Source organism: Vulpes lagopus, chromosome 21 (genome assembly GCF_018345385.1).
Source record: "Vulpes lagopus strain Blue_001 chromosome 21, ASM1834538v1, whole genome shotgun sequence".
Classification (NCBI taxonomy): domain Eukaryota; kingdom Metazoa; phylum Chordata; class Mammalia; order Carnivora; family Canidae; genus Vulpes; species Vulpes lagopus.
In genome coordinates, this window is record NC_054844.1 from 3,278,849 (window position 1) to 3,289,246 (window position 10,398).

The window sequence follows — 10,398 nt, forward strand, 5'->3', positions numbered from 1 at the left end:
TAATAAAATCTATTTTGAATTAACTTTTGTGTTTGGTGTAAGATGTTGGTCCAGTTTTCTTCTTTTGCATGTGGTTTCCAGTTTTCCAAATACCATTTATTGAAGAGGCTGTCCTTTCTCCATTGTATATCCTCTTGTGTCATAAATTAATTGACCGTATATGGTTGGGTTTATTCTGGGCACTCTCTTCTGTTCCATTGATCTATGTGTCTGTTTTTATGTCAATATTGCACTGTTTTGATTATTGTAACTTTATTTATTTTAAGATTTTATTTATTTATTCATGAGAGACACAGAGAGATAGAGAGAGGCAGAGACACAGGCAGAGGGAGAAGCAGGCTCCATGCAGGGAGCCCTACGTGGGACTCGATCCCAGGTCTCCAGGATCACACCCTGGGCCACCCAGGCTGCCCTGATTACTATAACTTTATAATACAGTAAATCAGGGAAGATGATGCCTTTGTTGTTCTTCCTCAAAGATTACTTTGGCTACAAACCATGAGAGACTCCTACTCTGGGAAACAAACAAAACGTTGTGGAAGGGGAGATGGGTGGGGGTATGGGGCAACTTAGGTGATGGGCCCTAAGGAGGGCACTTGATGGGATGAGCACTGGGTGTTATAACATGTTGGCAAACTGAATTTAAGTAAAGCATTTTTTAAAAGATTACATTGGCTATTTGAGATTTTTTGTGGTTCCATATACATTTTAGAATTGTTTTATTTCTGTGAAAAATGCTATTGGACTTTTGATAGGGATAGCATTGAATTGAATTGTAGGCTACTTTGGGTAATACGTCATTTTTACAAAATTAGTTCTTCTAATCCATGAGCATAAGATACCTTTCCATTTATTTGTGACTTTTTAAATTTTTTTCATCAATGTCTTATTAGCAATGTATACCTTTTGCCTCCTTGGTTAAATTTATTCCTGTTTATTCCTGTTTATTCTTTTTAATGTAATTGTAAATGGGATTGTTTTCTTATTTTCTCTTTCTGCTAGCTTATTGTTAGTGTGTAAAAATGCAACTGGGGGTGCCTGGGTGGCTCAGTTAGTTAAGCATCTGCCTTCAGCTCAGGTCATGATCCCAGGGTCTTGGCATCAAGTGCTGCACCAGATTCCCTGCTCTACAGGAAGCCTGCTTCTCCCTCTCCCTCTGCCTGCCATTCCCCCAGCTCATGCTCTGTCTCTCACATGCTCTCTCTCAAATAAAAAAATAAAATCTTTTTAAAAATGCAACTGATTTTTGCATATTGATTTTGTACCCTGCAGCTTTTTTTTAAAAAAAGATCTTATTTCAGAGAGAGAGCATAAGTGGGGGGCAAGGGAAGTTGGAGAGGGAGAGGGAGAAGCAGACACTCTGCTGAGTAGGGAGCCCAACTTGGGGCTTGCCAGGCCCCAAGATCATCACCTGAGCTGAAGGTAGACATTCAACCAACTGAACCACCCAGGTGCCCCTGTACCCTGCAGTTTTACTGAATTTATTACCTTTAACAATTTTTTGGTAGAGTCTTTAAGGTTTTCTACATATAAAATCATGTCACCTGCAAATAGTGATCGTTTTATTTCTTCCTTTCCAATTTGGATGGCTTTTATTTATTTTTCCTGCTTAATTGCTCTGGCTAAGACTTCTGATATTATGTTGAATGAAAGTGGAAAGATTGGGTATCCTTGCCTTGTTCCTAATCTTAAGGGAAAAGCTTTCAGCTTTTTGCTGTTGAGTATGACATTAGCTGTGGGCTTGTCATGTGTGGTCTTTATTATGTTGAAATACATTCCATCTATATCCACTTTGTTAAGAGTTTTTATCATAAAAAAGGGCTATCATAAATTTATATTGGATATTGTCACATGCTTTTTATGCATTAATTGAAATGATCATATGACTTTTATCCTTTGTTTAATTTGATATATCATTCGGATTGATTTGTGGATGTTCAATCATCTTTGAATCCCTGGAATAAGTCTCATTTGATCATAATGTTTGAACCTTTGAATTTATTGTTGAATTCAGTTTACTAATATTTTGTTGAGGGCTTTTTCATTTATGTTGATTAGGGATATTGGCCTGTAATTCTCTTTTTTCTTTTTCTTCCTTCCTTCCTTCCTTTCTTCCTTCCTTCCCTGTGGTGTCCTTGTCTGGTTTTGGTATCAGGGTACTTTTTCCCTCATAAGATGAGTTTGGAAGCATTCCTTCTCTTCAGGTTTTTGGAAGAGTTTGAAAAAAGGCTAGTATTACATTTTCTTTAAATGTTTTGTAGAATTCACCAGGGAAGCCTTCTGGCCCTGGACTTTTGTTTGTTGAAGGTTCTTGATTACTGATTCAATCTCCTCACTGGTAATTGATCTATTCAGACTTTTTACATCGTTATGATTCAGTCTTGGAAGATTGTACGTTTTTAGGAATTTATCCCCTTCTAGGTTGTCCAGTTTATTGGCATACAATTGTTTATAGTAGTTTCTTGTGATCCCTTGTATTTGTTTGGTCTCAGTTGTAATTTCCCCTTTCAATCTGTTTCTAGGGAACCTTTCCAAAAACATAGGTTGCTGAAATATCTCATAAGTAATCTTCTCGATTTTGAAGACAAAGTTCTAGCTTTGTTGAGAAAGGCTTTTTCTATTGCTTGGGAAAAATGTGGTCTGAACTGCCTTTTTTGAGACAGATGAGCAAACTTCATTGAAGCAAGAGACTGAGCAGTTTCTGGAATGTGAGAGGACTTTCCAGGGCTTGATTGCATTAAGTGGGATGACCAGACTAGCAGGTGCCTGCAATTAATCTTTCTATTCTTCAGTAAAATGCAGATGACCCAATGAGATACATAGATCTCTAAATGCCCTCAGGCTAATACAATCCTGGCCAACAAAATAGCCACTACTTATAGTGAAGGAATCCCAAGGACCAATTTCACCCTCTGCTATGAATAATTACTTCCTCTTTCTTCCAGCAGGCCTCTCACTTATCCCTCTCTTCACCAACTTTTCTTTCAAGACTAAAAGTTGCTCTTTGGAATCTTGGGAGTGGACCTGGCACCTCTGATTCACAACCATTTAATCCTGTGGAATTTGACTAACATCTCTCTTATTGCCAGCTGTCATCCATTCATCTTTCCTTTGGTTTTGTGCCTTCTTTCAGCTTAGCTACAAAGTAGGAAATGAGAGTAGAGCAGAAGGTAGTGCTTATATGCCTGGAGTTCTTACTATGTACTAAGCATTGTACTGGACACTTCACATGATCTCATCAAACCTCACAGTGACACAGTGATAGGTAGGTAGGTAGATAGATAGATAGATAGATAGATAGATAGAGATAGACAGATCTTATAAACCAGTAAGTACTATCTGAAGTTTAAAATAATACCATATGACAGACTCCTGGTGCAAAGTCCTGGAATATAGCATTGTGAGGCTGGGTGCCCATTGGGTATGATAACGTGACTTGGAGATCAGTATAGAATAATACACATCTAACTCACAGATTCTGCTCTCAGACAGATCCTCAAGAATCATTCTGACCCAGACAAGACTTATTGTGCCTAGGTGACTTGAATCAGGACTAGTTCTGGAAAAGACTACAAATTAATGACAATCAATCACAGTTTACATGCCTATCATGAGTCCTAAAATATAGGTATGGGGAAGGATAAAAAAAAAAAATGTGTCCCTCTCTCAGAGAATTTATATAGTCTAGTTAGGAAGATTAGATTAACATACACTTTTTATGACATTTAATGTTCTTTCTCCTATTTACAAAAGCAATATACATTCACTATATAAAATATAAAAAACCAAATAGAAGAAAATAAAAACCATCCCAAATCTCACTACCCAAATTAACCAGAGTCAAAATCCCAAATTATAACTCTTTACACACATACCTCCCTCACCAGCCCTCCACAAATGGGCATACTACTTGTACTCTAACCTCACACTATCATACAAGGAGGTTCTTGTGCAAATGGAACACAAATTTTCCATCTCCTCTTTCCCTCCTAGGGATGTCTGCCTAGGAATATGACTTGGCTTAAGGTACAGAAAGAGTTGGTTGTTTTTTTTTTTTTAAGCTACTTTAAGTTCTCAGTGTATCCATCAATCAACTGATAGCTCTGTAAAGTTTCCTGTTTCTTGTGCAGGTAGGCCTCTTAGGCTTATATTACCGTTTGAGGTGAGGGGGGAAAGGAAGTGATTGTCCTAGCTCTGTACCAACAATTTAAAGAATGTAAAACTATTCCCCTTTGGGCAGAGAAGGGCCAATAAATACTATATCGCATATGGGAAAATGGTTTTCTTCCATAATGTAGCTACAAACTATATTTGAGAGTTAATAGTTGGTTGTGCATGCATGCATGTCTGTGAGACAGAGAGATTCTGGGAGGATTTCTTCTTAGAAATGGCACTTCTCAATGGCAGCAAGATCTTAAAATAGTCTGACAGCCCACATCGGACTCATCTGCTAAAGGGAAGGTCCCCTTTGGTGGCAATCTAGGCTAGAGGTCCTAAACTAGCAGCCCCACACAATGTTTAAAATTTAAATTAGTATTCTGGGGATCCCTGGGTGGCTCAGTGGTTTGGCACCTGCCTTTGGCCCAGAGCATGATCCTGGAGTCCCGGGATCGAGTCCCACATCAGGTTCCCTGCATGGAGCCTGCTTCTCTCTCTCTGCCTGTGTCTCTGCTTCTCTCTCTGCGTGTGTCTCTCGTGAATAAATAAATAAAATCTTTAAAAAATCTTTTTAAATTAGTATTCAGTGTGAAACCACCAGGAGATATCACGTGACTTAGGATTTCTGGCTTTTGTTGAAAGAAAGAGAAGTAAGTAAATAAAAATAGATACAGCAATCCTGGGCTCTTTTCTTTCTTCTTTTTTTTTAATCAAGGAGATTAGCTGTTCTGGGTATTATATTTTTTTCCCCAGCTTGTTGTGTTTTTAATTTGGGGGGGGGCTTTTTAATTTTTTTTTTTTTAAGATTTTATTTGCTTATTCATGAGAGACACTGAGAGAAGGCAGAGACAGGCAGAGGGAGAAGCAGACTCTTCACAGGGAGCCTGATGGGGAACTCGATCCTGGAACCCCAGGATCACACCTGAGCTGAAGGCAGACATTCAACCATTGAGCCACCCAGGCGTCCCAATTGTTGTTTTTATTTCTGTACAGAAATTTTAAATAGTGATGTAGTCCAACTTACTAATCGTTTCTTTTATGGCTTCTGAATTTCATATCTTGATGAGAAAGATTTTAGTACCTGTATTAATTGACTAGGCATAACAAAATACCAGACTGTGTGGCTTAAACAACAAAAATTTCTTTCCTCCCAGGTCTGGAGCCCAGAAATCTAAGATTAAGGTGTCGGCAGGGCTGGTTTCTTCTGAGGCCTCTCTCCTTGGCTTGTCACCACCTTGGTCGCCACCTCCCTGTGTCTTCACATGACCTTTCTTGTCTCTGTGTCCTAACCTCCTTTTCTTCTATGGACACCAGTCAGATTGCATTAGGCCCACCGCAATGAACTTATTTTAACTTAATTACCTCTTTTTTTTTTTTTTTTTTTTACTTAATTACCTCTTTAAAAACCCTACCTCCAAAAATAGGATCCGATTTTATTTTCTAGATAGTAAGCTAAGTGTTCCAACTTTATTTATTAGTCATCTTTTCCATGCAAATTTTGAAATTCTTCCTTTATCTTACAGTCAATTTCCGTGTATACTTAGGTCTATTTCTGGATACTATTTTTTTTTTTAAAGATTTGAGAGAGAGCAAGCCAGTGTGAGCCAGAGACAGCACAAGCTGGAGGAGATGCAGAGAGACAGGCCCTACTGAGCAGGAAGCCTGACGTGGGGCTCAATCCCAGGACCCCCAAGATCATGATCTGAGCCGAAGGCAGACACTTAACTGACTGAGCCCCCTAGGCACCCCTGGATACTATTTTATACCACCAATCTTTCTATTCCTGTGCCACTACCAAACTTCTAATGAGTGATTTTATAATATATTTTAATTTTCTAGGGCTAATTTTACCCTGTAATTTTTCTCTTTCAGAATTTTCACCACTATTTTTGCATACTATTTTTGCTTTCAGCATTTACTTTAGCATTGCTTTACCTTGTAAAAAATAAAATAAAATCTGACAGCATTTTTATTGTGATAGGGTCAAATAGGTAGATGAATTTAGGAAAGACCTTACATGTTCATATTATTGAGACTTTACATGTCTATATTATTTCTTATTTCTTAGCATTGTATACTTTTTTGTACTGCTTAAATTTTTGACCACATACATGTATTACTTTTTATAACCAGAAAAAATTCATTTCCATTCTAAAATAAATTAAAAATAAAAGAATGCAAAAAGGGTAAACAATGATTAGTAGAGATAAATTTATCTAGATAAGCCATTTTGGAGCTCCTTAAATTCTAAACCCCACAATTGTATCTTCTTTTCTGTTTGTGGATGTTTTACTTTCTCACAGTGGGAACAGAATAGATTCAGCGACATATTTTGACATTATCTGCTTATTATACTAATGAGAAATGTTGGTTCTCCCTTCTGCTTCATCTCATTTCTTCAAATTCAAAAGATATGCTACTCTCTCAAAGGTTGTGTAGACTGAGAGAGGCAGCCTGTAAACTTGGCAGGCTTCTCTAACATTCCCCAGCCAAGGCCGTCATTGTCTGACCAAACTGAAAGGGGTCAGGTTTCCAGTGACAAAGGGGCTGCTTCAGGTCCTGCTCCAGCCTCACCAGCATCCAGCTGCTTTTCTCTCCCGACCTCAAGTGTCTTCCTCACCCCTCCAGAAGATAGGCAAGCCCAAGGAGAGACCTGTAGCTAGGGATCAAGCACCTCAAGTGCGTCATTATGCCTTTAATGTGGTGAAAAAGTGATCAGGTGTTGTTACACTTCTTTTTAAGAGATTGTTTCTAGCATTGTTTCTTGGATTTCAGGTTAAGTGAAGGCCTACTAGTTCTATTTTCTTTCTTGCTCCATTTTCTTTCGTTCATGCATTCACTCATTTCAGCACACATGTGAGAGAAGCCATTCTAAAGTGTAAGAATCGTGTCAGTCTTTTTTTTTTTTTTTAAGATTTTATTTATTTGAGAGCAAGAACATGGGGTGGGGGAAAGAGGGACAGAGGGAGAGGGAGAGAGAGAGAGAGAGAGAGAGAGAGAGAGAGAAGCAGACTCCCTGCTGAGCAGGGAGCCAGCTGTGGGGATCAATCCTGGTTGGTTCCCCAGGATCATGACCTGAAGGCAGACACTTAACCCCTGTGCCACCCAGGCACCCCTCACATCATTCTTCTGCTCTCAGCCTCCACTGACTTTGCACCTCACCCAGAGTAAATACCAAGTCTTTATAATGGCCTACTTCGGGCTTTCCCTGATCTATCCACTGATTCCCAATATCTGTGATCTCATCTCCAACTTTTCTCTCTACCATTCACTCTACTCCAGCCCTACTGGCCTCCTTGCCATCCCTTTAATGCTGGAACTTTTTTACCTCAGCCAGCTACCTGGGTTACTCCCTCACCTCCCTCAGTGCTTTATGCAAATGTCACCATATCAGTGAGGCCTTGTCTGGTCACCCTAGCTAAAATTGTAAGCCTGTACTCTCTACCCCTCATCCTGGCTTAATTTTTCTTCCTAGAGCTTATCACTATTAACATATTATAAAATTAGTTTCTTACCATCTATCTTCCCTTACTAGAATATAAGCTCTATGAGGACAGGAATTTTTGCCTGTTTGTTTTATTTTATCTCCAGAGCCTAGAATAATGCCTGCTATTCATAAACATTTGCCGAATGAATGAACAAGTGGATCATCACTCTAGGTTGGGATCAGGGCATTCATCCATCTTCTAGCTACCTTTCCTCAAAGCCACAGAGGTTTTGGGGTGTCTGGTTCTCTCTCCTAGAGCAAGAGTTTTAACTTTCACAGTTATTATATTAAGATGTAGAGTTTCCCAGATGCACCACAATCCTTAGAACTTTTTTTCTCAGGTTAATTGCTTTATTGGCAGAATAAATAATCAAGATCTCTTAAGAAAGATATATCACTTTTTGGCCTTTTGGCTAAGATTAAGTGTAGTATCTGTTCTTATCAGTTTAATATCTGATACATTCTCTATCTGAGGACAATATATTAAATGGATTTTTGGAATTAGGAGATGGAGTAGAAGCTTGCTCCCTCTGCGCATCGACCTGGTATTGCAGTACTTCTAGGAACGGTGCACCCCCCTCAAGGGAAATAAAGGTTGCTTAACATTTTTAAAAAAGTAAGATAACAAACTGAATCTAATTTTGCCTACATTTGAAACTTTCTTTGGTTAATGGGAAAGAATCTCTTCTAACCATAATGTATTTATTTATCATGCATTTATTGTCATTTGATACACAGCACTACTGAAATCAATTTGTTTCTTAGTTCCCTTAATGAGGGTGCACGGGAGGGTGCAGACCTTCATTTATTCAACAAATATTTATTGATTGCCAGCTAGAGCCAGAATTGGTATATAGTACTGGAGATAATTCTTTCCTTCATAAAATTTACAGTCTAACAGAAGATAGACAATAAACTGATTAGTAAATATATAATCACAAGCTGAAGAAAGCACACTGAGGGTAACAAGCAGAGTACTGTAGATAAATGATAACTAGATGGACCTTTTTAGAGACAGGTAGGGAAGGCTTCTCTGAGGAAATACTATTTTAGCTGTCATTTAAGGGTAAGGAGGAGCCAGCCAAGACATATATGGAGATGGAGAGTTGGTGCATTCTCAAAACTGAAAGGAGACCAAGGTGGCTGAAGCAAAATGAACAGAAACAGAGCCCAAGGATGTTGCAGATGTTGAAAATATATGGAGAGATCATGGTGAGGAGCTTAGGTTTTATTCCAAGTGTCCTATGAAACCATTGAGGAGTTACTGAGCAGGTGATTACTTAACCCAACTTGCTTTTGGGGCACGGCTCAGTCGGTTAAGCATCTCCCTTCAGCGCAGGTCCTGGGTCCTGGGATCGAGCTCCACATTGGGCTCCCTGCTCAGCGGGGAGTCTGCTTTTCCCTTTCCTTCTGCCTGCTGCTCTGCCTGCCTGTGCTCTCTGTGTATCAAATAAATAAATAAATAAATAAAATATTTAACCCAACTTACTTTTAAAAAGATCACTCTGCCTCTTTGAAGTGTGATAGTCACTAGCCACATGTGGCTGTTAAGTGCTTGAATTATGGCAAGTCAGAATTGAGATGCACTATAAGTGTAGAATATACATTATTTTGTGTATTTAAAATGTTTCATTTAAAATTATATTAAAATGTAGGGCAGCCCTGGTGGCGCAGCGGTTTGGCGCCGCCTGCAGCCCGGGGCGTGATCCTGGAGACCCGAGATCGAGTCCCGCATCGGGCTCCCTGCATGGAGCCTGCTTCTCCCTCTGCCTGTGTCTCTGCCCCTCTCTCTCTGTCTCTCTCTCTCTGTGTTGCTCATGAATAAATGAATAAAATCTTTAAAAAAAAAAATAAATAAAACATTAAAAAATAAAATTATATTAAAATGTAAAATATCTCACTAATCTTTATATCGATTACATGTTGACATATTTGAATACGTTTGGTTAATAAAGCATATTATCAAAATTATTTTCACCTGTTTCTTTTTAGTTTAATGTGGCTACTAGAAAATTTTAAATTACGTATGTGGTCATGTTATATTTCTATGGGACAGTGTTGCTCTGGCTATATATGAAAAATGGATTGGAGGGAGAGCAACAGAAGAAGTGAGAAGACCCAGGGCTGAGACTATTGGAATGAATTTAGAACTGACGGACTAGTTGAGTTAATGTGTTATCGTGAGTAATAGTTAGTAGCAAATACATCTGAGATAGGATTTTTGGTGAGAGTTTCTATAAAATTTACTGATAAATTGAGGATGATTTCCACATTTCTGAACTGAGCAAGAGCTTACATGATGGTTCTAGATACTGAGATGAGTAAAGCTAGGGAAGGACTGGCTTTGGGGTGGTAAAGGAATGTCAAGCCCAGTTTTGGACATATTAAGTTTGAGCGGCCTGAGTCATTCCAGTGGACAAGCCACACTATGACAGAGAGTGATCTGGGACTGGACCTCAAAGCAGAGGTTTGGCCTAGACTAAAGAGAAAATTCTGAGTGCTCGGCACCTACATGGTTTGTAGGGTTAGGAAGATAGTGTAGACAGAGAAGATAAGAGGGCCCAAAGATTGAGTCCTGTGTATGTTAGTTAGCTTATATGCCATAGTAACTGTTGGGGTGTGACTAGCAGACTAGGAGTCTGCAAAGGAGAGCAAGAACAGAGACCTGAGAGCAATACAAGGAGATGATGGTGTCATTAAACTAAGACATGAGCTTGGAGAAAGAAGAGTTCCCAGCTATGACAAATGCTGCA

At 38.9% G+C, this 10,398-nt stretch overlaps 1 non-coding gene across 1 annotated transcript; it reads left to right on the forward strand.

Moving 5' to 3' along the window:
* The first annotated feature begins 8,038 nt into the window (after window positions 1-8,038).
* LOC121480466 lies at window positions 8,039-8,224 on the forward strand. Its single transcript, XR_005984984.1, has one exon. It is a non-coding gene; the product is annotated as a U2 spliceosomal RNA (small nuclear RNA).
* The last annotated feature ends 2,174 nt before the right edge of the window (window positions 8,225-10,398 follow it).